The sequence below is a fragment of the Anas platyrhynchos genome, chromosome 1 (genome assembly GCF_047663525.1).
Source record: "Anas platyrhynchos isolate ZD024472 breed Pekin duck chromosome 1, IASCAAS_PekinDuck_T2T, whole genome shotgun sequence".
Taxonomy (NCBI): Eukaryota; Metazoa; Chordata; class Aves; order Anseriformes; family Anatidae; genus Anas; species Anas platyrhynchos.
Genome location: NC_092587.1, coordinates 20,739,299 through 20,765,562, shown reverse-complemented (window position 1 = coordinate 20,765,562; position 26,264 = coordinate 20,739,299). Strand labels below are relative to the sequence as shown.

The 26,264-nt window shown below is 37.0% G+C and overlaps 1 long non-coding RNA gene across 1 annotated transcript in view; it reads left to right on the top strand.

Moving 5' to 3' along the window:
- Positions 1–26,264, top strand: part of LOC140001419 (uncharacterized) — a 96,671-nt gene that overhangs the window by 26,789 nt on the left and 43,618 nt on the right. The gene's annotated exons all lie outside the window — the stretch shown is intronic.

The window sequence follows — 26,264 nt, the reverse complement described above, 5'->3', positions numbered from 1 at the left end:
TGGCTCATCATATATCTTAGTGTTAAAAGGCAGAATTAGGAAAGTAAAGAGAATCTTCCAATTATTGTTTAATAATGACACAATTTGAAGGATGAGTCTAGTGAGAGGAAATATTTTAAATCTATGTGACACTTGAAAATTGCTTTAAGTTACTTCATGCATTGTGACATATGAAATTCTTCTTGGGGCACAACAGATGAAAAGAAATATTACATTAAAAAATTCAAGGAGCTTATTGTTTCATTAAATATTTACCAGCCATTCAAACTTTAGTGGATTTACTCTGCAACTGAACAAGAGACCTTAGGGTTTACATCTGTAAATCTTTGTGCTAGTGCCTACCAAAAGTTATTAAACTCCAGCCTTTGCCATGGTTGGAAGCTATTTAATAGATGAATTTAGAGTGCAGATGTTCTCCTGTATGTTTTAATCACTGAGATAATAAAACCAGAACTTTTAGATAAAAATTACTAACCAAATGCTTGAGCTAAGCAAAAATTATACATACACTATATTTACATCATAACAAAAATATGATAAGCTTGTGCATGCAATCACAAACTCACTGTCAGGGTCACCAACTCCTCCTTAGAATGGGAAGAAGAGAAAACACTGGAAAGGAGAGAAATGTTTTCCCCGAGGCAGAATTTTTCAGATGAGACTATCAAAAACTGGTTAAATATCTTAACTTTTTGGCTCAGGATATACTTTAAAACTGTAGATGAATATACCACATTTGCTTCCTTTAATTTACACCTAATTCCTTTTCTTATCTAGAGGCTCCAAGGATTACATTCACTTTGCAGGTTAACATCAGATAGTATGTATGGGCTGAAAATAGTCTTCAGATGTATCAGCTATATCATGTGCATAATACTACATAAACAAACGTGTAATCCTGGGGCTGTTTCAGTGATGTTAAGAGTGATGTAATTTGATTAACTGCAGGAAATGATATGGACCACATTAGGGTCTAACTCTCAATTGCAGAACCATAATATTTATTTTAATATGTGCATTTTTGTATATGTTCTGTTCTTTTTGTCATTTTCATTATTGCTGCTGGGTCTCAAATTCTGGGAGTCATATGCCATGGAAAAGTCACACTGCTTTACTTATAAAACATAACAGAAGTCTCGTAGTAGACCATAACATACCCTATTCTGTCAGTTTTTTGTCTTCCATCACTTCTGCTTTCACCCTCTATTGCTTGACACATTAATATAAAACACCTTAATATAATGTGGAATACTGTGTATAAATATTTAAAATTATCTCTAGTTATATAAGCATTTCTTGTTTCAGTTGTTGGAGAATTACTTGGTATTGACTTGAGATAACTATTCTTTATTGAAAAATAAGATTTTTTCATGAAATCAGACATGATGATGAGTGAAATGAGCTGACCAGAAAATCACTTTTTATTTTGTGAAAAAGTATAGAGGTTAATAAATTCCTTAGATACTTTTCTTCATTCTTTTCCAGAGATTTAGGTTTTCAGCCAGTGGAATTTTGGAGATGAAATGGTCTGTTTTTCTGAAAAAGTTTCATTGGAAACTTTTAAGACAACTTTAGAAATAATTTAATTAAAAAAAAATAAAAAGTGGAAAGAAAGTGCTGCTTTTGGAGAAATACAATTACAGCTGGGACAGTGAGAGAGTATCCAAAGAGGAAAAGAGCAATCGTTACACCAGGACTTGTCTTGTGGCACTGGGGAAAAATAATTCTGTAAGTTCCCTATGCATATGTAGATAAGCATAGCATCCCCATCAGCCATGCACAAAAATCAGATTAAAATTTGATGGTAACTGGAAGGAGAAAGGAGAGTCTGATATAGCAGTAAAGTTTGGAGAACAAAAACACACAGCAGGCACTAGAATCCTTCTCCAGTCCCTTGACCCTATTTGTGTGTGTGTGAATGGCAGGGCTCTGCCTCTTGTCACCATGATATTATAGCAAAGAATAGGCAGCTTTTGAGTGAATAACTTAACTGAATGTTGGTTTGCCTTCAGTATCACCTCAGTCAGATGCAAAAATTATCTTGGTCAGGATCTGATTCTTTATGTACTCTATGACACAGGCAGTGGCTCTAATCTTAGTGACATATGTGGAGAATGTGTTCACTGTTCTGGTGTCTGTTCTGAAACAGCCAAAAGTCCTTTAGCTCTTCAGATATGCCAAAGGTTCAGAAGCACTGAGTACTGCATGGTTTCTCTCAGCCTGTACCTACAGAAGATTTGTCCAGCAGTGATACTGCTCTGCTCATGTGTTGAAATTCTCCAGCCCCTGCCCTGTCTTCCAGAGTTTAGACGTGCTGCCACCAGCTCATCTTTACAGTCAGAAAAGAACAAGACACCTAATTTTTACATGTAGTGACTCATCTCAGCTGAAGACACATATCTAAAATATATGGACTGAATCACTTTTTGAAGACATGTTTTTCTTTTATTTTTCTATAATAGGAGCCTGGGGAGACAAATTCAGATCTAGACATCCTACTTATTGTCATCCGAATTGCCTCAAGGTGATTCCCGTTCTTTTACTGGAACAGCTAACATCTATCCTTGGGTCTTGCCCCCAGAGCACATTAAAGCTTACTATTATTGACTGGTACTCAAGCTCACCACTGGACTCAACTGTGAGTTGACTTAATAGGAGCTTCCTGAGCCATCATTATTTATTATAAGGGCTGATATGGTTTGGTGAGCTTTTGCCCTGTTTAGTCTTCTTCCGCCTTCAGTCAGAAGTGGCTGAAATCCCACCCAGGTTCAGAAGTTCATTGCTGCCGAGGCAGAGCCTTCCAGATGCCTTCCAGAAAAGTCTCATATTCTGGGACATTTTTCTGCCTTGCTGCAAAATGTTCTCTTTTTATCTTAATTAAGTGTGGTAATGATGGCAGCATGTTGGGGGCAGCAGCACCGCCTTAGTGTCCACAATACATCTCCTGTTACAACAGCATTCAGCCACTTTCTCCTAAATAACTCCTCCACGAGTGGCAAGTGGAAGTAGCAGGGTGACGCTGCAGCACTTGGCTTCAGGGGTGGCCAATTGTCTGCAGCAGAAATGGCAGCAAGAACTCCAGTGGGGTGAGAAGTGCTAAGCAGGAGTAGTTATCATAGCTCTGTTTCTAAATCTTTCACAGCTGCTGTACCAGGCAGTCCATGGAAATGAAAATATTGCGATAACAGTTCTGTCCAAGCTGATGAAAACTGTGTGATAAATTGCACGGATTACTGGCTAGCCTTTATCAGTTTATGTAGTAAGACCTCAGTTTTTCTCTTTTCCCTCTCATTTCAGCTCATTTTTTTGCATGCACACAATGATTTTATTTCAATAGACTGCTTAAAATTTCTTGTTGACTTTTCACTCTTAGTTCATATTAGTTGTCTGAATTGTAGCATGCAATTGGTAGTGATAGGGACTTTCTTTCGGGGCAAGTTTTGGAACTGTAATCACATTTTCACCTCATCATGTCTTCATATTCTCACTTTTGCAGTGTGCTGGCCCCTGGCAGTTGATTCATCATGCGTCCCCAAGCACAAACATGGACTGGGACATAGAAAGCAATAATAGAGTAGAATAAATCATATTACAGCCTCATGTCTGGGGGAAAAAGATCAGAGAAGGCATGCCGGCTGTGAATGTAAATGTATTGTATGGCTTCTGGTTTGTCAGCTCAATGGTGTAGTTGTGAATTTATGGAGTCTAGGTTTTGAAAAATGCAATGCTAGCTGCTTTGGTCAAAATCAATACCAGTCAACAGAATGAACCAGATTTAACTGGCAAAATGCTCTGGCAAATCATTTAATGTCTGAACTCACAGAGATACTGTATGTGTTGCTCACAGTAAACCAATATTTACTGATCTAAACTGGATTATTAAGCACATGCTAGTTGCACAGGCACATGTTTAATATTTTTATTAGCATGTGACGGCAAGAATACTTTATTAAAAATTAAATGAAGACAAGAAATGAGCAGGCAGTTCTATGCAGTTATTTATTTAATCATTCATTTGTTGTTTTTGTTGTTGTTTTCCTCTCCGCACAATTGCATGACAAGACCTACAGTATTTCCACACATGAATAACAGTGATTTACTGAAGAACGCACTTGTTCTAATCATTTGTGATACATCTTCCAGAAATCTCATATGAAAAATTGTACTTCCAAAGTGTCTTGAAATTGTTCACTATTATCAAAACCCTTTCCTTTCTGTTGAAAACTCCCATCCCTCAATATAGAAGTGTCATAGATGGACTTAGTACCAGACATAATATAAATGCAGGTAGCATGGTTAACAAAATGCTAGTTTGCTATCTATGTATATAGTGCTGTATCTCTCTGAGATGGTAAAAATAAAATCAATGCTGTCCTTACATGTAATATTTATTGTCAAGAAAAAAGATACATACTATAATATAAAAATAAAAAAGATTCATACTATAACCTAAGAATATATAAGAAGTTACACGATTTTAAAAAAGAAAGCTATATTCTTACACCTTAGATGCACAAATTGTTATATTTTGCTTTGGAAAGCATAAACAGCAAAGGGCTAGCTCTCCTTTCTCCACACAAACCAGTATTTCATGTAGGTTTGACAGGTAACTATAATACCTAAATTACAAAGGACACAAACAGCACAAAAATAAAATGTTAATGTAGTTGAGATCACAATGTTTTCTGCTTGTGTAAGTAAACATAACTAAAGTCCAGACTTATGCAGAACTAAAGTATCCCTATTAAGAATATTAAGTCCTTTTTTTCAATTATAGTATTTATTTATTTATTTATATTAGCAATTTCTTCACTAGTTTGGGTCCCTGAAAGTGCTTATGCAGCAAATACAGAACACAAAAATGAACACAATAGGCTAACAAGTCACACAAGAAATACACAGAGCTCTTGGAAAGAGCCACAGAATAGATTAAGGAGCTAGAGACTTTGGCACAGAAAGAGAGGCTGAGAGAGCTGGGGTTGCTTAGCCTGGGGGAAACAAGGGATCTTATTAATGATAGACAGTTAAGAAAGAGACAGTCGCTTTTCAGTTGTGTCTGGTGACAGTAAAAAAGATAATGAGCACAAACTGATGCACAGGAGTTTTCCTCTGAACATCAGGAAACTTTTTTATCGTGAGGGTGATGGAGCACTGGCACAGGTTGCTTGGAGAGGTTGTGGAATCTCAGACCATGGAGATATTCAAAATCTGCTGGGGCATGGTCCCAGGCAAACAGCAGCTGGTTGTGCTCTGCATGATCTAGATGATCTGCAGCGTTCCCTGCCAACCTCAGCCTTTCTGTGATTTTGTGATCTGTTCAGCTTTTTCAATTCTCATTTGTTGTCTGCTGTTATGTATGCAGACTTGGGAGAATTATTGATTTCACTATAATTTCTTTATTACTTTACATGATTACTTGTAGTTATGTAGATTAATTAATTATATATATGTATATATATGCATTTATATTCCCTCCCTCCTCCCCCCCCCCGGGAGATTAGATGATACATAGGTCTACAGTATTTCTGTTGTCTCTTTTGGAATCATAGAATCATAGAATATCCTCACTTGGAGGGGACCCGTGAGAATCAAAAAGTCCAACTCCTGGCTCCACACAGGACCACCCAAAAATCAGACCATGTGTCTGAGAGTACTGTCCAAACACTTCTTGACCTCTGGCAGGCTCAGTGCCACGACCACTTCCCTGGGGAGCCTGTTCCAGTGCCTGACCACCCTTTCAGTGAAGATCTTTTTCCTGATATCCAGCCTGACCCTCCCCTGTTGCATCTTCACGTCATTATAGAATAACAGAATATGTTTTAGCCCATCTATTTGTGCTTTTTGTCTTTTAGGTGCTTTTAATAATTTGTTAATCTCTGTCATGTTTTGAATTTCAGAATGGATTTACGTTCTATTTATTTTATTTATTTATTTATTTAGTATTTTTCTCAAACAAAGCTGATATGGAACAGATGCTAGAAGCTACAGGTTAATGCCTGAACATCTTTCATTTTTGAGAATTCAGAAGTACTTTGTGTTTCCTGAGTTGAACATAAATCCTGTTTATCCTAATACCCTTTACAGTGTTTAAATTATGTTCTGAATGAATTAGAAAATTGTATTATTTCAACAGTTTGGCCTACTGACTCTGAAAACATCACATAAGGATGTTTGATAATCATTAAAAATAATTCATGTTTCTTCTCTAAGCAACAACTTTGTCCTCTAGTATGTTTTAGAAACAACAATTTCTAACCATTATGGGTACCTGTAAACCTGAGGACCCACTCATATAGAAAACAAACTTTACCATATACCAGATTCTTTACAAAAGGTTTTTGAATTTTAATAAGACAGGAGTTAATAATGCTGCATTCTCATTTTATTTCAACCAAAGACAGATATGACCCAGAACAAGAGTGATCCATGCATATGATCCTAGAGAAGATGTCATTTTGTATAAACATTATACCTGGTCCTTAATGATGCATTCAAAGGTACAAAAAATGAAGGAAGCTGTAATGGCGACAGGGTAGAAGGAAGGGTTCAACAGAAAGAATGTCATCAGTGGAGGAGTCTCCATCTGGGTGGGAAGACCCAAGTGCCAGGAGACAGAAGGGAAGCTACGCTGGAAATTCCCATGTTCCATTCCAGGTGGAAGGAGTGGGGTGCAGTGTGAGTAATGTATCTAGGTTAGCTGTGCAGAATTTGGATGATTCTGCTTTCTTTAGGATCCTTTCCTTATTTTGTTCATATCTCACCTATGAAAATTTGGAAAGAAAGATGAAGCAAAATGTCCTTTAAAGTAGGTGTTTCAAGTTTCAGGCTTGAACGTGTGTAATGTTCACTTTAAAATATGACATCTTACTGGGACATTTAATCTTAGACTGTGCAACATTTAAATTTTGTGATCAGCTTGCTTAACAAAAATTGACTGATCCATCTGTTTGAACACATTAGCTCAGAAACAAAAATGTCTCCTATACAATATCAGTACCTATATACAAAGAGAAAATGAATAGAAACTATAAATACCTGTTTGGTTTCCAAGACTGTGAAATGTTTCTTCAAGCTCTGCTGGTTTAATCAATGAATGGAATAGATTGCATTTGTTTATGGTGGTGATAGGCTGGCTAATGACTGACTGCAGTTGGAAAGAAGCATAAATATTCAGAACAAGAAATGCCCAATGACACTTACAGAAGGAGCAGTTAATCCACCTACATTAAAAATGTAGTGGTGGGATTTTGAAAATGACAGCTTTGAAATTGCCATGCAAATTTTCTGTATTACTTAGTGTGCAACAAAAAAGCACATAGTTATATTTTAAGTAGTAATAAATAAAACGTGTTCATAATAACAGTTTGCAGAAGTATTAAAAGCATTGCTTTAAAGGGTCTACTCTCCAGTCCCATTTTTTTTTAGACATTCAGGTGCAGAAATTTGTATTTTCTATATTATTTATCTGGTGATGAAGCATTGTGGAGTTTTCTGATTTACTTGTCAAATGATTAGTCACAAATTTGTATTATTTGTAGTTAGTAGACTTAGGGAGATAATAATGAAATTATTTCTGTTTTGGGAAACAATACCAAACATTTTTATTCACTTTGGTTCAGGTGCCTTTGAAAATGATGCTGTTTTCGTTAGGATTCAAGCCAACACTGTATTTGCAAATGGCCAATCAGTCCAGAATTTTGATTTCAAAAGGGCCATATGGTATGGTCAGGCATGCAGCACAGGTTTTAGTCATGGAGGGATTCTTCATCCCCAATCGGGAGCGGGCAGCATTTCCCACCAAGGAGGAATCACAGCCTCTTTGCAGCTCCCTGAGGTCAGCATACAGTGTTGTAGTAGCTGCAGAAAGGTATAGCATTATATTGTACTTGGAATAAACATAGCTCTGAAGCTGTGACAAAAAATAAGGTTAGAAACTTCTTAGACCTTTCTGCCTGTTCCTGCCCTCCCTCCACCCCCCCATTAATTCTTTGCAGAATATAGACGTATGAGATTGTTGGGGTCTGAAGGAGTAAAGAGAATCCATGACTTTGTGTTAGCAGCTATACATGGGTGTCTACATTTGTAGAGCTGTAATGAATTGCAAAATTAATCCAAAGGTATTACCTTTTGCTGAAGGTTTTGGCCATGAATGTGGTGAGAGAGACAGATTAGGGGAAGGACATCCCAAAACATGTAGACAGGCTGAGTGGAAGAGGTCCCTCTGCAAATCTTGCCAATCCACCCTTCTGAACTGGAAGCCAGAATATTTTGGGGGGATGGAAGTGTTAAAGAAAGTCTTCAAAATAATGCTTGAAACTTGGTTCAGTCCCAGTTTCAGAAAAACTTGGCTTTGAATGGGTTGAGAAATTTGAGTCTACTTCATATTCTCATTTTATTTATTTTTTTTTTTCCAGAGAATATACAAATTCTCTTTTTAATGAAAATGGTAAAAATAAAACACAAAGATCCTGTGCCTCTGCTCACAGCTTCAAGTCTCTTTTGTTATTATTCTATGACAGCTTTTAATTCTCTTAATGTTTTGTTTGTTTTTTTTTTTTTTTTTTTTTCTCGGGGGCCCACATTACTAACCTATGCCTGGTGCTTCTTTGCAGTCTCTTTTCCATTTTTTTTTTCTTTAATTTTATTTTTATTTTCAGTGTAATCCTTCCAAAGCCGCTGGCATATTCAAGAAACAAAAGCCCTTCTCTCCCGATGGACATTTTTTTTTTTCTGTGAAGAAAGATATCTGAGTTGAAAACTTCTATATTCATAAAATAGTCATTTTTTTCAGTCATGACAAAGTTAGATTTGGGTGTTACACACATAATACACAGGTATTCCAGCTCCCTCATACTCATCATAATATGGATAGAGTGAGACACCTCTAAAGAGAGATCACAGGTGTCCATATAGTAGAATCTGTGTTTGAGACTCATGGGACATATCATGAGGGAAATTTGGAATTGCTGTTCTTTGAGAAATGAAAGAATTCCTCCCTCCTCCCACAATGTTGAAATGTTTATGCTTTTTTTAATGGAATAATTCTGTTTGACATTAAACTATGGTGCTGCGGGAACAGTTCATGCCTCCTGTGATCTACAGTCTCCATCTCCCACAGTGTGTGTGAGGAAAACATGGTGCAACAGTGCACGACGTATGTTTTCTTTAGGCTAGCTGAATGGGGACCTGATGTGTATGAATACCGAGAGACATCGTAGTACTATAAACAGTTTAATATTGCACCGATGCAAAACAGTTCAGTTCAGTTAAAAAAATAAACGTTTTTATACTTGTTCCAACAGAACATTGGATTTATATAATTTTTCTTAAGAACTTTGCAAAATCATTTTTACTAGAAGAATAATTACCATGAACAAGGTAATGTTATTGGGTCTGATTTAAAAGGCAATTTCTGAAACAAAATCACAGCATAAGTTACAGTCACATAGTCATACAAAAAACATTTTCTTGCTTTCTGGGGACTTGTAAACTTACTACCATTAAAGGGCTAGATGCAGAGATAGAAGGCTTAATTCTTTAATTAATGACATGTTTTCATATTCTGAAAATGACTGCAGATCAGCATGAAAATCCTGTCAGTAACATATATGATTTTTCAGCTTATGTAGTTCTAAAAATGACTTTTCATACTTAAATAACTGTTTGGAAAAGTTTGGTCTAATATTTATGTTTGTTGTGTCTAAGAAACTCTAATAATAGCAGCTTTTACATTGGTTATAAAATAAAATTATGATCTACAGTATATCTGAATAGTCCAATATTCACATTACTGTCATGATGATAAATTAAAATGCTGTTCATCTATATGTATATGGAAAATTGGGAAAAAACCTGAGTCCAAAAATCAAGTAATTTATACATATCTACATATCTCTGTCTTTTCTTGCTGTTGCAAAACAAACAAACAAACAAACAAACAAAAACACAAAGAAGTGAGTAAGGCAATACTCAAAGATATTTGCTTTTTTTATAGAATGACAGATTAGATGTGGAAACTTGATTGAAAGCCAGGTTAAACAATTGAAATGGCTACAAAACTTAAGACATTCAGAGGGAAAAGTATGGGAAAGAGTAGAGAAAAACAATCAGAGAACTATGCTGTAAAACTGATTTTTTTGTTAACAGGGATCTTGTGGGATGCTTTTTCAGCTTTTGCTTTTGATAGCAAGGTGCATTTTATGGTTTTGTTTGATTCCTGTGCCTTTATATTGGAGTAGAATGTAAGAGAAATTGAATGAGAAATCTGCCATTTACACAACATTGGCAAGACAAGATATTTCAACTTACTCATTGAAATGGAATAATGAAAGGTTAATTCAAAACCACTCCCCCACATTCCCCCCGCCCCCCCCCCCAATAACTGCAATTTTAGTTTAGTCTTGGGGAAGAGAATTCAACTAGTTGATGAGGCTGACCAGAGAAGCATCTCTAAAAACAATACAAGGGAAAGAATCAGGGCAGCAAAAGAAGCTGGTACAAGGAAGAGGAGAATAGGGACTTATTTCGATGACATTGTGAGACTGGTCTAACAAGCACAAAACATAACAGTTTCTTTCCTTAATGCTTACTTTTAGGAAAGCCCAAGGAAGAAGAAACCACAAACCATGTTTTCTGTCTTGCTTCTTAGTCAAAGTGCAACTCAATCCATCTTTGAAGCCTGGAAAAGTCTCTTAGACATCTTTTAGCAAATCTGAGCACCACACACATTAGCTGTTCTCATTCTACTTAATGTCAGGCTATATTCCCTTTGCTAGTGTTTTTGGAGGCACTTTGGAGTATCTTTTTTATTTTTTTTCTCTCTCCTCCGCCCCCCCCCCCCCGAAGAATGCAAGTGTAATACTGTGACAAGATGTAAGTAAATATATGAAATAAGTAAATGTAAAAGAACAGCAACAAGGACCTCTGCAGAAGGATGCTCCTCATACTGTTTGAATTCCCTTTTTGTCCCCAAAGATTGCTAGGGGAAAAAAAAAAAAAAAAAGAAAGAGAAGAAAAGAGGACAGTGGTTTCTCAACCATATTTGAATAAAACCTCTACTCTGTGAAATCAGGGCACTGCTGGTAACAATCACCAAGAACTAATCACAACCCTCTGGAAAGCCTGGGCATACACAGCCCAGACTGATTTCAGTGCAGCTTTTTGTAAATAGTACCAGGAGCATGCATGTGTTGTGCTCTTGCAAGGCTGAAATAGACAAAAATCGTTTCAGTTCAACTAATCAACTTCTAATTTATGGTAAACTGTTTCATGAACATGTCTCCATGTCTCTCTCCCCTGGGAGGAGAGAACATCTTGAAAATACAATATTAAGAAATGGAAATACTACTGGAAAATGGCTCTCTTTAATAACAGAGCATGCTGACTGCCCTCATTTCACCCTTCTTCTGTGCTGCTGCCCTCCTTCTCACATAATTTCAGGTAGTTTCCCTGTCTCTTTAGCTCTACCTCTTGCAATTTTGCTCTTAATGTACTCTGCTAATTACAGCTTTTTGTACTCAACAACATCCTCTCCCCAATACTCTCCTTTTTTTTACACCTGTAGTCCTGATACTTTCATTTGTGGGATCTTCTCTGATATGAAAATCTTCTTTATTCTTACAGTATGCAAATCTCTTCTCTTCCCCACCTGAAACCTGACTCCTTCTCAGAGCATTTTTATTACTTTGATCCTCTCTTTGGTGGCACACATTCCCATCCAGAATTGCTTGAGTACTATACTCTCCCGATTAAAATATAAGCTCATTAGAATTGGCAGGTTATTCAGTTATACATTACACAAAATACCACATAGATCTAATATCTGATTTAGATTTCACCCTCATTTTCCTATCACAATTTGGTTAGCAGAGCCTGATCTATCTTTTTTACTTAAAACTGTTATTGACATATACTGACATATATTGACATATATCTATATGTCAATATAGAATATGAGTATATTCTATGAATATAGAATTACCAGAACAAAAGAGTTTCTTGCACATTTTTGTAAAGACAGATGTGATACTTTGGAGGAATTATTATCTCTCTCTAAGACCTCAGATGAACCTTCACTTTGCACAGGGGAAACCTGAACGGCTCTAATCCTTACAAGTCAATTATCATCTAAACTGTTCATTTCCTGCTACAATGCAAGATTCATAAAATCTGAATGGGATATGCATTTTTAATGTTATGGCAGGAACCATAAATATTGTTGGCCTTGTTTGCCAGAGTCTTAATACAATAATGACTATAAAGCTGCAGGAAGGAAAAATATCTAAGATGTACTGGTTCAGTTTCATAACCCAATAATTTTGACAACCTTTTCAAATGATTAAATAGGCTTGAATAAATCCAGGCCCTGAAGAATTAGCTCCGTTTGTGAAACTCTAAATGTTTTTTTTTTTTTTTTTTTTTTTTTTTTTTTTAATAATGCAGGAGCAGGTGCTGGCATTTCAGTTCAACTAATTAGCTTCTAATTTACTGTAAACATCTTAGAATTCCATGAACATGTCTCAGCAGTATCTGAGAGGAAACAATCTACTGGTTCAATAAATCTTTCCTGAAATACCACTGAGAATTGACTACATAAAGTGCATGGCCTTATTTAATATAACTGTTTCTTTAGAATACAATGAAAAGTGAGAAAACAGTTCTGGTCTTTCCCTCATATTATCATTATCTGTGTAAAGAAATACTCCATAGGAACTTTATATTAATGACACCATTACTTTAATTTAAAAAGCTATGCAATATTGTTTTATATTCAGGTGCACTACTGGAATTCTTCCACACATTAAATGTGTTTGTAGTAATATTATCACAGGAATCTTCAACAATGCTTTGTTACATTTCTACATAGGTGTGATTTGTGTGTCTAATGTGATTATCAAAATGCAGCAGTAAATATTGCAACATTTCTCTCATGTCTAGGTTATCGTCTTTCATAAAGTGGTTGCATTTACAATTAGAAAATTCAGATGCAACCATTCATGAAAAATAATACAGGAAATCTATCTAAATAAGCCAGATTTCAAAATGTTTATGCACATGTTAAGTATATCAAAGCTTAGAATTTTCCCAGCTAATTAAAATTATAAACACTATTGACTTGAATTTCCATACTAGTACCTGTTAGTCACATACTGATTATAATAAATTAGTTTAAAACAATGCTGCCTGCTCCTGTTTCTATTTTATTAACTTTAGTTTATTTCTAAATGAAGATACTTCTTTTAAGATACTCCATAGATATAGAAATGTATGAAAAAAAATGTTTTATTTTCTTCTGACTTCATCTTTGAAAACAAAAGACAATTCCTATTGTCTTAGTACAAACTGTAGGATTTGTATTTCCTCATCTGACTGGAGCCCTAATTACCTCAAAGCGTGTTTGCAAATCTCTTAGGCATGTGCAGAAGTAGCCTTGCTGAAACAGAGCTGGTGAAACAGTGAAATCCATCTCAGTATTGCTACACTTACAGACTTGTTGGTATCAGTGCCAGCCAATGAACATTCTCTGTCACAGATGTTCATAAGCATCATTTGCATTGGTATAGCTTATTGTGGGACTATGCAATGAACAGAACAAGGAACTGTCTGAGGCTAAAAAAATGTTGATTTTGGTTGCAGAGCTTTTTTTGACCCACAGGTGTTCACTGATCTGGTTCTTGTTCTGGAAACAGAAACAATCTTCCCAGAGCAGTGGAGGGGGTGATGATGGGGCAGTAATGAGTTGATTAAAGTATTTGTGTCACCAGAGGAAGTGTATTTAGAACTGTAATTTCTGAGACAACAAAAGTCTTTCAACAAGAGTCTTGCTGAAAACTTGTCAAGGGCCTGCTAATACCAGACTAAATTAAGATTTTGGATATCTGTATTGCTTATTGAACTTCAAAGATACTAAGTTCTCATTGTATTTGAGGAATTCACTCCAGAAGGAATGGTGTTTTTCTGACATGACACTTCCTCAACGTTTCACGGAATATTTTGTGGGAGAAAGTGAACGTAGATATATGTGTCTGTTTTTATCTACACCTAATCATTTCATAGTTTGGATTTTTAATTAGTAAAGGAAATCTTAAAAGTAATTATCATGGATTGCATAACTGGCTAAAAAGCTGGATACCAGCTGGAAAGAAAAAAATGATAGAAAACTCTGAGGCAAGTAGTGTTAATTCTGGGGATTCTGGTGGATGAAAAGCTTGACTTGAGCCAGGAGTGCACACTTGCAGCCAAGAAGGCCAACTGCATCCTGGGCTGCATCAACAGAGGAGTGGCCAGCAGGACAAGGAAGATGATTGTCCCCTTCTACTCTGCCCTTGTGAGGCCCCACTTGGAGTAATGTGTCCAAGTTTGGGGCCCCCAGAAAGAAGTGGACCCACTAGAACAGGTCCAGGGGAGGGCCATGAAGATGATCAGAGGGCCAGAGCACATCTCCTAAGAAGATAGGCTGAAAGAGCTGGGCATGCTCAGCCTATAGAAGAGAAGGCTTATTGCAGCTTTTCAGTAAGTAAAGGGGGCTTATAAAAAAGATGGAGAGTGACTTTTTGCTCAGGCAAGCAGTTACTGGACAAGGTGGAATGGTCTTAAAGTAAAGGAGATTTAGAATAGAGATTAGGAGGGAATTCTCCACTCAGAGAGTGGTGAGGCACTGGACCAGGTTGCCCAGAGAAGCTGTGGATGCCGCATCCCTGGAGGTGTTCAAGACCAGGTTGGATGGGGCCCTGGGCAACCCAATCTACCATGGCAGGGAGGTTGGAACTAGATTATCTTCAATGAGACTTCCAACCCAAGTTGTCCTATAAATCTATGAATTCCCATGGTTTCTATAATTGTTCTTTTATTTGATATCTATTTTATTTAAATAAAGAGTGTTTTGTTAAGTAGGGGTAAATAAACATTATAATTAAAGTAGTGTGAGTTGAGAAAAATAAGATATCCCAGGAGTTAGGATCTGTTTGGAAGAGGGCTAAGAAAAAGTCAAAATACGATTATGTTTATGTGTGGAAAAAAAGATAATAGAAACTGATAGTGATGCACAGAGTAGAAAAACAAATTAGCGTGGAGTTGAAAATCATGTAATTGCAGCCCTTAAGTAACAGGGCTTGACACACAAACCGATAAAACTCTTGGGTTGTTTCAGTAGAGGTTTTCTGTCACTCCATTACAGGAACCACTGTGCAGTTCAGTGCCCATATCCTTGTGCAAAGGAAGCTTTATTTCTGTCTGAAAATCTGTTTCTCATGGGATGGTTTGTATCCTTGTTTCCAGGTTTTCTTAGCAAGATAACAATTATCCTATACCCTAATATAAATTAGTTTAATTGTATTTAACTAAGTTTAATTACATTAAACTAAGAGTGACGTGTGTTCTCAATGTACATTCCAGGGTAAAGGAGACTCTGTCCTACTTCTCAAGGCTTAAACTCTGTACGTGCTGATCTCTCTCTTAAAGGAACCAGAAAATGCTCCCTCCATCCCCAAGCATGATTACATAGATCCAATTGTTTAACAGAAAGGGATATTTATTTTTTTCCTACAGTTAAGATATTGTAGAGATTTTATTTTTAATATCCTGCCAGATTTTCTGAACTGTTTCCAAACTGAACTGAGTTGTCTTCCAAATAGCCTCAGGGAAGTTTATGGCTACATATCTTTATTCTGAAAAATGCAAGCCTTTGGTTTTGAAAGGAATCAATATTTTGTCTCCATGCTTAAAGGGCCAGGCTAGGGAACCAGGTAACCTAGCTTCTTTTCTTCCTAGTAGTGCTACATATGCTAGAAAGTAATTCTGTATGTTTTTTTTTTTTGTTTTGTTTTGTTTTTTACAAATCTGAGACAGAGCAGGTTCCACAATGCAGAACAACATCAGTCTTTCTGTCTGTGAACCTGGAACAAACAATCCCCCTTTTTGGGCTAATAGCTGGCTATTCATTAATGTACATTAATGTAGCTATTTCTATATAAGGAAGATATTTTTGACATGAAAGGATATTGTGATTTTCCTAATGAGAATCATAATGAGAATTTCATTTCTCGTACCTGATTTATTTCTGTTTACATCCAGGAAATGGAATATTGTGGAGAGTGATAGACAAGTTATATCTTTATAGAGAAAAGGGCTTGTGATTAAGGAAGTCAGTACTTATATAAACTTAAGTAAAGCTGCACTGGTAAAAGAGGATACCTGCATCTTTGCAGCACTGAGATCTAACATAGCCAGTTAGCTGAATGCTGATGGATTGATTGATGGACGGATGCCTGACACTCAACTTTTGTATCTGACTGTAGTGTTTTTTATGAATTGCTGATTGTCATTGTCTCCACATGACTAGCTTTGGCTACCAAGTCCTCTGGTATTAAGTCCTCAAGTTATGCCTTGATGGCAATGGACAGCACAATTCCTTAGCAGAAAATTCTTAGCAAGTATACAAGTGACTGCTCAGTGAAGCATTGTAATTAAAGAAGTGATGGAACACAATCTACTAAATTCAGTCTGTCAAGGTGGAGAGGAAAATGCCAGTGCAGAGTAATAATCTGAACAGTAAACTCATAAAATACTCATTCTTTGTTCTGATGTGGACCATTTAATCTCTTTTTCACCTAATCCAGTAGCTGGGGAGGTTCCCATAAATAAATATAGTAAACATAAAAATGTTTATTTAATATAAAACTATTGGAACCTTTTACAGAAAACAGCAGCTGATAGTTCATAAAGTACTCAGTACTGCATTCCTAATGATGATGATTACAAGGAATAGGTTACAGTGTTAACCCTGATACGTCACTTTTTACAGGATTAGTGTGGAAGGTATTTGTCTTCAAACAGTGAAGATTTTTTTTTTTTTTATACTGGGGTTAGTCTTTCTTTTATTTTATTTTATTACTAGTAGTGTTTTACCTTAAAACATATATTCTTTTCCTAAAATTTTTCAAATATATTCAATCATTTTATTTGTCATTCACAGAACAATAAACCTATTATAATTTTATAATGACTATATATATATATATATATATATAATTATATTATATATATATATATATTATATTATATATATATATATATAATATATATATATATATATATATATAATATTATATATATATATATATATTATATTATATATTTCAATATCAGGGAACATATAAATGAATGTTTTTAGGCTTAATTGTTATGCCAGTTTGTTCTATCACTGTCCACACTCATTTCTGGTGTGTTCAATATAAGAGAAAGTAATGAGCACAGAGTGGCTGAAGTGATTGCGTCAGAATCTCTGCAATTCATAAGTATGAACACATACTGAAGATCACTGAAGATTTTTCATAGAATCATAGAATCATAGAATATCCTGAGTTGGAAGGGACCCTTAAGGATCATCAAGTCCAACTCTTGACACCGCACAGGTCTACCCAAGTTCAGACCATGTGACTAAGTGCACAGTCCAATCTCTTCTTAAATTCAGACAGGCTCGGTGCAGTGACCACTTCCCTGGGGAGCCTGTTCCAGTGTGCAATCACTCTCTCTGTGAAGAACCCCTTCCTGATGTCCAGCCTAAACTTCCCCTGCCTCAGCTTAACTCCGTTCCCGCGGGTCCTGTCGCTGGTGTTAATGGAGAAAAGGTCTCCTGCCTCTCGACACCCCCTTACGAGGAAGTTGTAGACTGCGATGAGGTCTCCCCTCAGCCTCCTCTTCTCCAGGCTGAACAGGCCCAGTGCCCTCAGCCGTTCCTCGTACGTCTTCCCCTCCAGGCCTTTCACCATCTTCGTAGCCCTCCTCTGGACACTCTCCAACAGTTTCATGTCCTTTTTATACTGTGGTGCCCAGAACTGCACACAGTACTCGAGGTGGGGCCGCACCAGCGCAGAGTAGAGCGGGACAATCACCTCCCTCGACCTACTAGCGATGCCGTGCTTGATGCACCCCAGGACACGGTTGGACACAGATTTTTAATCTGTTTTAAATTGATCATGAGTGATGAGGAGAAAAGAGGACATGGTATTTCTCCTTCAGGACATCCATTTGTTGTTCCATGTGTTTCTGTATATTTAAAGTTCTGGGCATTGCATTTTAATCTTTTAATACTATCTTTTAATACTAGGTAAAGCTTTTAGCACTTTTCTGTATCATTAAGGAGACTGGTATCCTTTTGGGAGACATGTGGGTTTGTGAGCAGAAACAATTATTCAATGAACTGATAAATTCCTGGCTCCAGCTCCCCTCTGCCCAATCTGCCCTATTATTATTATTTTTTTTTTATGAGTGATTTATGGTGGTAAGGGCTCATCCATCCCAAATTTTAGTTGTCTAGAAATTATACATATATATTATGTATATATACATGTATATATTATATATATGTTATGTATAATTATACATTATACATATGATTAGTATCCTAGGATTCTTTTACATTAAAAACTACAGGCCCCTCTAAGGGCATAGTCACCTTATTTTAAGACTAGAAATGTAGTTAATTTGTTCAGATGCCTGTAAATGTCAACAGCGAGAGAAAGGCAGTTTTAGGGCAAGATTCATCTCTCTTAAAGTAGACATCTAAAATAGATCAAATGAATCCATGTTAGGAGAGGTGAACTGTGCCCTAACACAAGGAAAAATGACTATTTGTTGGCATTGAGTATTGGGGGTTTAGATGATTAGTTTAGATCAGAAATCCAGCTTTGAGATACATTAAGTTGATTGATACTTGCAACACAGACTGCCTGTGAACAACTAGCTCTGCATAATGTTAACTGTTTAGTTGACATAAAAAATGTAAGTCCATAAAAAATGTAAGTCCATGGCACTTGAAAGGAATCTGAGTTTACAACAGAGCCAACTCTTTCATTCGCATAAATCGATGCCAGCTCATAGAACAGAAAAGTACCATGCTGTTTTTTAACTGCTGAGAGATTGACTTAGTAGGTGTATTGCAAATTTTGCTTAAGCTATTTAGGAAAAGCTTAGAACATGCTTACTGCACCATCTAAATAATCATCATCTTATCGTAATTACCAGAATCTTGAAAATTTCGTGCTGTACCTCCAACATCATCAAATATTCCTTGAAATGTGTAAACGTGCACTGATTTAATTAACTCTATGGTAAGGTGTAAGATACCCCACAGATGGATACCCAGACTGGGGAGTGCTGGAATTAGCATAGATTTCCATTTTTTTATTACTGAAATGCACAGAATCCTGTGCTGTCATCCTTATGTAGCTGATAAGGGGATCATGAACAGTATATTTAGCAGGGACTTCTATAAATGAATCACACTAGCCTATGCCTGATCACCATTTCCTCCGTTCCTCCACACTATTATTTCCTCTTTTTTATTTATTTTTTTATTTTTTGTAATTTTTTCCCAACTTTTCCTGCACTGGAAGTGGGTGAGGCTGTCTGCCATCAGTGAAGATGCTGTCTTCCAATGAAAGGTAATTCTAGAAAAATAGTTAGCACATTAATATCATCTCAGTTTAGGCTCCCTAGTTTCTTTCTGGTATTTCCTGGAAAGATGTTCATAGGCCCCATTTAGCTCACTTGTGGTAAATTCTACATATGTGGGGCATACTGGTTTTACTGTACTCACACAAACTACTTGTGTGGTATCTTCTCAGTGTATGTGAGACCTTGGACTCCTTGAGTATCCTGTAAGGTAAATGTGCCCATGAATCATGAACTGAGATTCCTGGGGGTCTGGCAGCCTATCTGGACTCACTGTTTTGATTGTGCTGCCACTCTTCTTGAAGGCCCAACCCTCAGATGCAGGTGTGCATTTGCTGCACTGTATGGCAATTTTCTATTTTAGAATTCCAGTGAAACCTTATCAAGGTCAGTAAAACCTGTACTTCTGGATTTCTGTGCTATAGAAATGTCTGCCAATGCTTTCCTTTCTCCTTTCAGTTTTTGGTTGACAACAACTTCTCACATTACTGTAATTATATTTTGTCAAGCTCCACCCATTTGAAAGCTATCTACAGTTTTGACTAGGAGGCATTGAAGCCACTCGTCCCTTGAGCAGGGTAAATAGGAGTATATTGAACTTGTAATCTGACTGTAGAATGCCTGAATTTTTCTTTTGTTTGGAGAGCAGAACACAATGATATTTACTCTAGGAACAAGTATTCTGGGACTGCCTCTGATGCAATGACAGTTACAGCAGTTATGTTAAGAACCGCACTAGTAATGGAGCAAGGCAACTGAAATGAGGAACTTTAGGCAAAGCTAATTGTTAGAAATCTCTGTTATACTTATGATTTCTGCCTTGCCAGACCTGCTTTCTTTCATGGTGCAGCATAATAAACTCATCTTTTACCCGCATCGTAAATAAGAAAGCCTGACTATATCCTGGTCATTTCTATTGAAAATGGGACTCAATTTATTTATACGAGGACAAACATTCACTTTCGTTGCTCTGAAAGTGTGTGGGGGACTAAATTCAACTTACAATTGAGTAAACATATTCCAACTTATTCAATTGAATAAATAACACACAAACTTAAGCACACTGGTGCCTTAAAATATTAGGATACAACATTTGCTTATTTTATTCTAGGTGATACCATATATGACAGAACTGCTGTGCCATAGGCTATTGTTATTATTATTATTATGTTAAAATAAATAATGCCTGTATATTAAAGGACTGATTTTTATTTGGATGATGCATACCCTGAAACATACTGTGCAGCGATTAATGTGTAGAGTGTATACATATGTGCCAAATAGAGAAAGCTTCTCACAGTGTATGCACAAAAATAACACTTTTTTTTTTTTTTTTTTTTAGGTAAATCTTTTCAGCATTATATCGTGTTTATATATTCCATATATTTTAAAATATTTTCACATACAAAATGGTATGAATAATTCAGCTTTCTGGTTGAAAATTATTATATACATTTAACTATATTTAAAATGCAAGAATTCTTTAATTTAAAGGTCAGATAATTTAGCCAGATGATTTATGTTGGCTACTGATATCTTCATTAATGAAAGTTGTTTTAATATGTTTGTTAATAAGGTGCTTTCTTTAAGTCTATTTGAACATAAAATTGTTCACTCACACCAGCTGTATATAATTTAGCAACTTGGATTATATTCAGTCCTATAAAATTTCCCAGACAGCCCCATAAAAATGTAATAGATCATCTACATGGAAAACACCTCTGCTATTACACTATTGACAGCTAAAAGTGATTACATACTTCTCACTGCAATGGTATTAGTGATGACCTTCAGGAGATAAATTTTCTTTCAACACATTGACACCTGATGAAAAGATGTTAATATGTTCAATGGTCTGTCTGCTATCTATCTCAGTAGATACACATATCTGTATGTATGTAGCTGCTCAGGTGATGAAGAAGTTAAAATAAAGTTTTATGTTGTAGTATATAACAATATCTGGTACTTCTGCAGGGTAATATATGGCCAGCAGTGTAGGACCTGTCCTGTCTCTTAACACATCAGTAAACTTTGTCCTTTATAAATTATCTGTAGAAAATATATCTTCACTTTTAAATGAGATGAAGGATCCTAGTTATAAAGCAGCTCTTTCCCCACCCTCCCACTTTTGTCCTCATGTAGTGAGGAAGGTACTCTCTTATTGCTTTGTCTACCTGGTGAGAAAAAAAAATAAATAAATGCAACAGAGAGGGCAATCCCTCTGCAACTATTTTTTCTGCAAAAATCAGCAACTAGTTTCTAATACCTTCTCCTACAGGTGTCCAAATTCTTCAGGGAAGGGACTCTTGTATTGGAATAGAAGATAAAGGTAAAGGACTCCTGCTAGGAATAATCTACTTTGATTTTCCTAAACAAGCACGAAGTTGCTCTTACTGTTAAAGGCAGATTTACATTGAGTGCATAATGCCAACACCTGCTGAATCCACTTAGTACAGTGTGAACACTCCCGTGGACAAGTCCTGAGCACATAAAAGCAGGCAACAGGTGGAGATGACATGCCAATGAGAGAACAGAAGGCAACAAAAAGGCAGCATTGGTCAGAGCGATAAATAGTTGTCACAATGCACCATCTGCTGAAAGAGTACCAAGAAATCTGTTGTCACAGCCACAGAACAGAATATTTGTGTTATATATATATGCTTTTCCTAGTCACTCAAGATCATCTCCAGTTTGGGCATCCTCCCCAGTCAGAAGGGAATTTAGAATATAATTTTAGGTTTTGAACATTGACTACATTTGACATTTTGTACATTGACTACAGTGTAGCCCAGACCTCGCTCTCACTGCTGCACAATCTGTCTGATCATCAAATCTCTGAAGTTGAAAAATCTTACGCTTATGTAAAGTGGGGAGGTGTTGTATGTGATACTCTTTGCCCATTACTATATGAAATAGAGATGAAATTACCCTAATTTATTTTTATTTATTTTTATTATTTAATGTCAATATTTATATTTACATTTATATTTACATTTGCATTTATATTATTTAATTTTTATTTTTCCTTTCCTTTTTCCTTTTTTTTTTGTGGTCTTTTTTTTTTTTTTTATTTTTTTTTATTTTTACTCACTTGTAAAAACTTGTGCTTAAACCAAATAATTAGCAAAATTAAACAGGGCAGCAATTGAATGAATGGTTGTTATATGAGTCCCGCTATGAGAGACAAATGTTATAATTAAAGAAGCTAAGATCTTAACCTTTATCTGAAGTATAATAATAAAGAGGCAGAATGAAAGAACTCTGATCACCTAATGATGGACTGGTCATCTGAGCAATCCATTGGGGTTATTTTCTGGATAACTGGAATATTTCAGATCTCACCAAATATTCATTAAATGCATCTCTGCCTCAACAGGTTGGATGTTGTTTGATTTCATGAGATTGAAAGGGTTGTATCTTATTTTGTGTTTCAAGATGTGGAATTTGTTATTTTTATGTGGCATACTCTTATTGTAAATTGGCTGGAGAGTGGTTTTCTGTGGAGCTTGGCAGGTACTACGATGGAGAACATGCCATGTCACTATGAAGCTCTACAATTGCTGCCACGCTTGCTATCATGAGTATCTCTTACAGATACAGATAACATTTCACAGCTGCAAACTGAGTCTTTCTCAAAATGGCCATGGCTTTCAGAGACTTTGAAGGCTTGTGCAGGATGACTGCAACAGCTGTGGGAATGTAACGTATGTAACCAGTGATCTTCAGGAAACAAATCTATGACAGATACTCAGCATAGCTTATCATGTTCAAAGACAACATTGCAAACAACAGGGTGAGAATTTTCTTTTTTAACATATAAGTAAAAAATAGTCCAGGCAAACTGAAGAGACTTTTTTAGAGATCCTGGGGTCCTTGCACAGCTAATTCTCTTAAAGAGAATTGAAACTATGAACCCTAAGTGATTATGAAAATTAAATTGTTAGTAAGAGGCGTGATTATTTTTTAACAGCATAGTTATGCTTGTAGAAGTTCCATGGTAGACTTAGGAATGCAGAGAAATGTAATGTCCAAGTAGAAGCACTTTTGCATTGATAAAAATACATAGCCTCATAACATTTGCAGGAACAATTTAACAGCTAACTCTGTGTCATTTGCCTGTGGATGTTAGATAAGATGAGATGAGATAAGATTTTTAATCAAAGTTACATATGAGACTCACACAGCAACTTTGGTCACTTGGCCAGTGGTAGATGCAGTTATCCCACCATAAATATACTTATGATAGCACAGCTTGGTTTGCTCTGAAAAAGTCTGTAGGAATGATTTTATATGGTGTATATGACATGCTTTGCTCTATATTACAGCAGAGGATCGTATTAGTACCTGGCCTTATTTAAGGCTCTTACGTGTAGATTATAACATATGACAACATATAACAATATGACTGAAATTGCAGAACTCTTTTGCACAGTACTAAGAGAAACAGTGCATAATACTTATGGTAATAAGTGCAGTAACAGTAATGATACTTATTGTAATGTAACTATGTCAATGGGGAGTAGAAAAGGAATGGAATCTGACTTATTTTCCAGTTATATTAGAGTGTTTAGAAGCTGAACTGCATCCAAACTAAAGCATTGTATACTTACCACTTAGTGCCCAGTGTAGCATGGATTTAAAATGTATACTATTGCAGTAATGGTAATGAGAAAATACAGGATGCTTGACCTATAATGTATCAAATGCACCACAGAGTATGTAAAAAAACTATAGATTTTAGACTGGCTTTTAAATATCTCCCCGATATCAAAATGAACATCAACAATTTTTGCTTATATTCATAGATGGGCAAAAACTGAGACTATGAGTGTCATTAAATATCTTTATGATATTTAATAATAATTTATCTTAATGATATTTATGATATTTAGGGTTGTGCTCAGTGGCACTGAGTCTAGTTGGAGACCTGTAGCTAGCAGTGTCCCCCAAGGCCCAGTCCTGCTCAACCAATTCATCAATGACCTGGATGATGGAATAGAGTGCACCCTCAGCAAGTTTGCTGATGAAACAAAGGTGGGAGGAGTGGCTGATACCTCCAAGGGCTGTGCTGCTGTTCAGAGGGACCTGGAAAGGCTAGAGGGTTGTGCTGAGAGGAACTTCATGAAGTTCAACAAAGGCTAGCGCAGGGTCCTGCACCTAGAGCAGAATAACTCTATGTACCAGTACAGGCTGGGGGCTGACCTGCTGGAAAGAAGTCCTGAGGAGAAGGATATGAGAGTCCTGGTGCAGGAGAGCAGGTTAACCATGAGCCAGCATTGTGCCCTTGTGCTCAACAGGGCCAATGGTATCTTAGTGTGCATGAGGAAGAGTGCTGATAGCAGGTTGAGGGAGGTGATCCTACCCCTATACATCCTGGCATCCTGGCTTGTATAAGAAGCAGTGTGGCCAGCAGGGCTAGGGAAGTGATTGTGCCTCTTGACTTGGCTCTGGTGAGGCCACACCTCGAGTACTGTGTTCAGTTTTGGGCCCCTCACTACAAGAAGGACATTGAGGTGCTCGAGCGAGTCCAAAGAAGGGCGACGAAGCTGGTAAGGGGTCTGGAGAACAAGTCCTAAGAGGAGCGGCTGAGGGAGCTGGGCTTGTTCAGCCTGGAGAACAGGAGGCTCAGGGGCAACCTTATTGCTCTCTACAGGTACCTTAAAGGAGGCTGTAACTAGGTGGGGGTTGGTCTATTCTCCCACTTGCCTGGTGACAGGACAAGGGGGAATGGGCTAAAGTTGTGCCAGGGGAGTTTTAGGTTGGATGCTAGGAGGAACTTCTTTACCGAAAGGGTTGTTAGGCATTGGAACAGGCTGCCCAGGGAAGTGGTGGTCACCATCCCTGGAGGTCTTTAAAAGATGTTTAGATGTAGAGCTTAGTGATATGGTTTAGTGGAGGACTTGTTAGTGTTAGGTCAGAGGTTGGACTCGATGATGTTGAGGTCTCTTCCAACCTAGAAATTCTGTGATTCTGTGATTCTATACTCAGCCCTGGTGAGACCTTACCTGGAGTATTGTGTCCAGTTCTGGGCTCCCCAGTACAAGAGGGACCTGGGGCTCCTGGAGCGAGTGCAGCAGAGGGCTGTGAAGATGACTGGGGGACTGAATCATCTGTCATATTAGGAGAGTTTGTGAGAGCTGGGCCTGTTTAGCTTGGAGAAGAGGAGGCTGAGAAAGGATCTGATCAATGTGTACAAATATATAAAAAAGAGGGTGTCAAAGAGGATGGTGCCTAGTGACAGGACAAGAGGCAGCAGGCACAAACTGAAACACAGGAAGTTCTGACAGCATATGAGAAAATATTTCTTTACTGTAAGGGTGACTGAACACTGGAACAAGTTGCCCAGAGAGGTTGTGGAGTCTCCATCTCTGGAGATATTCAAAATCCACCTGGATGTGATCCTGTGCAACACGGGCCAGGTGACCCTGCTTGGCAGGGGAGTTGGACTGGATGATTTCCAGAGGTCCCTTCCTACCTCCACCATTCCGAGATTCTGTGATTCTGTGATGATGTAATAATATTTTTAAATATTGAAAGTTCATCTGGAGTGGTGTCCTGGTTTCAGCTAGGATAGACTTAATTTTCCTTTTAGTAGCTGGTATGGTGCTGGGATTTAGGATGAGAAGTGTTGATAACACATTGATGTTTTAATTGTTGCAGAGCAGTGCTTACACTAAGCCAAGGACTTTTCAGCTTCTTCCTCTGTCCTGCCAGTGTGCAGGCTGGGGGTGCAGCAGGAGCTGAGAGGGGACAGACCCAGGACAGGTGACTCAAACTGGCCAAAGGGTTATTCCATACCATCTGACATCATG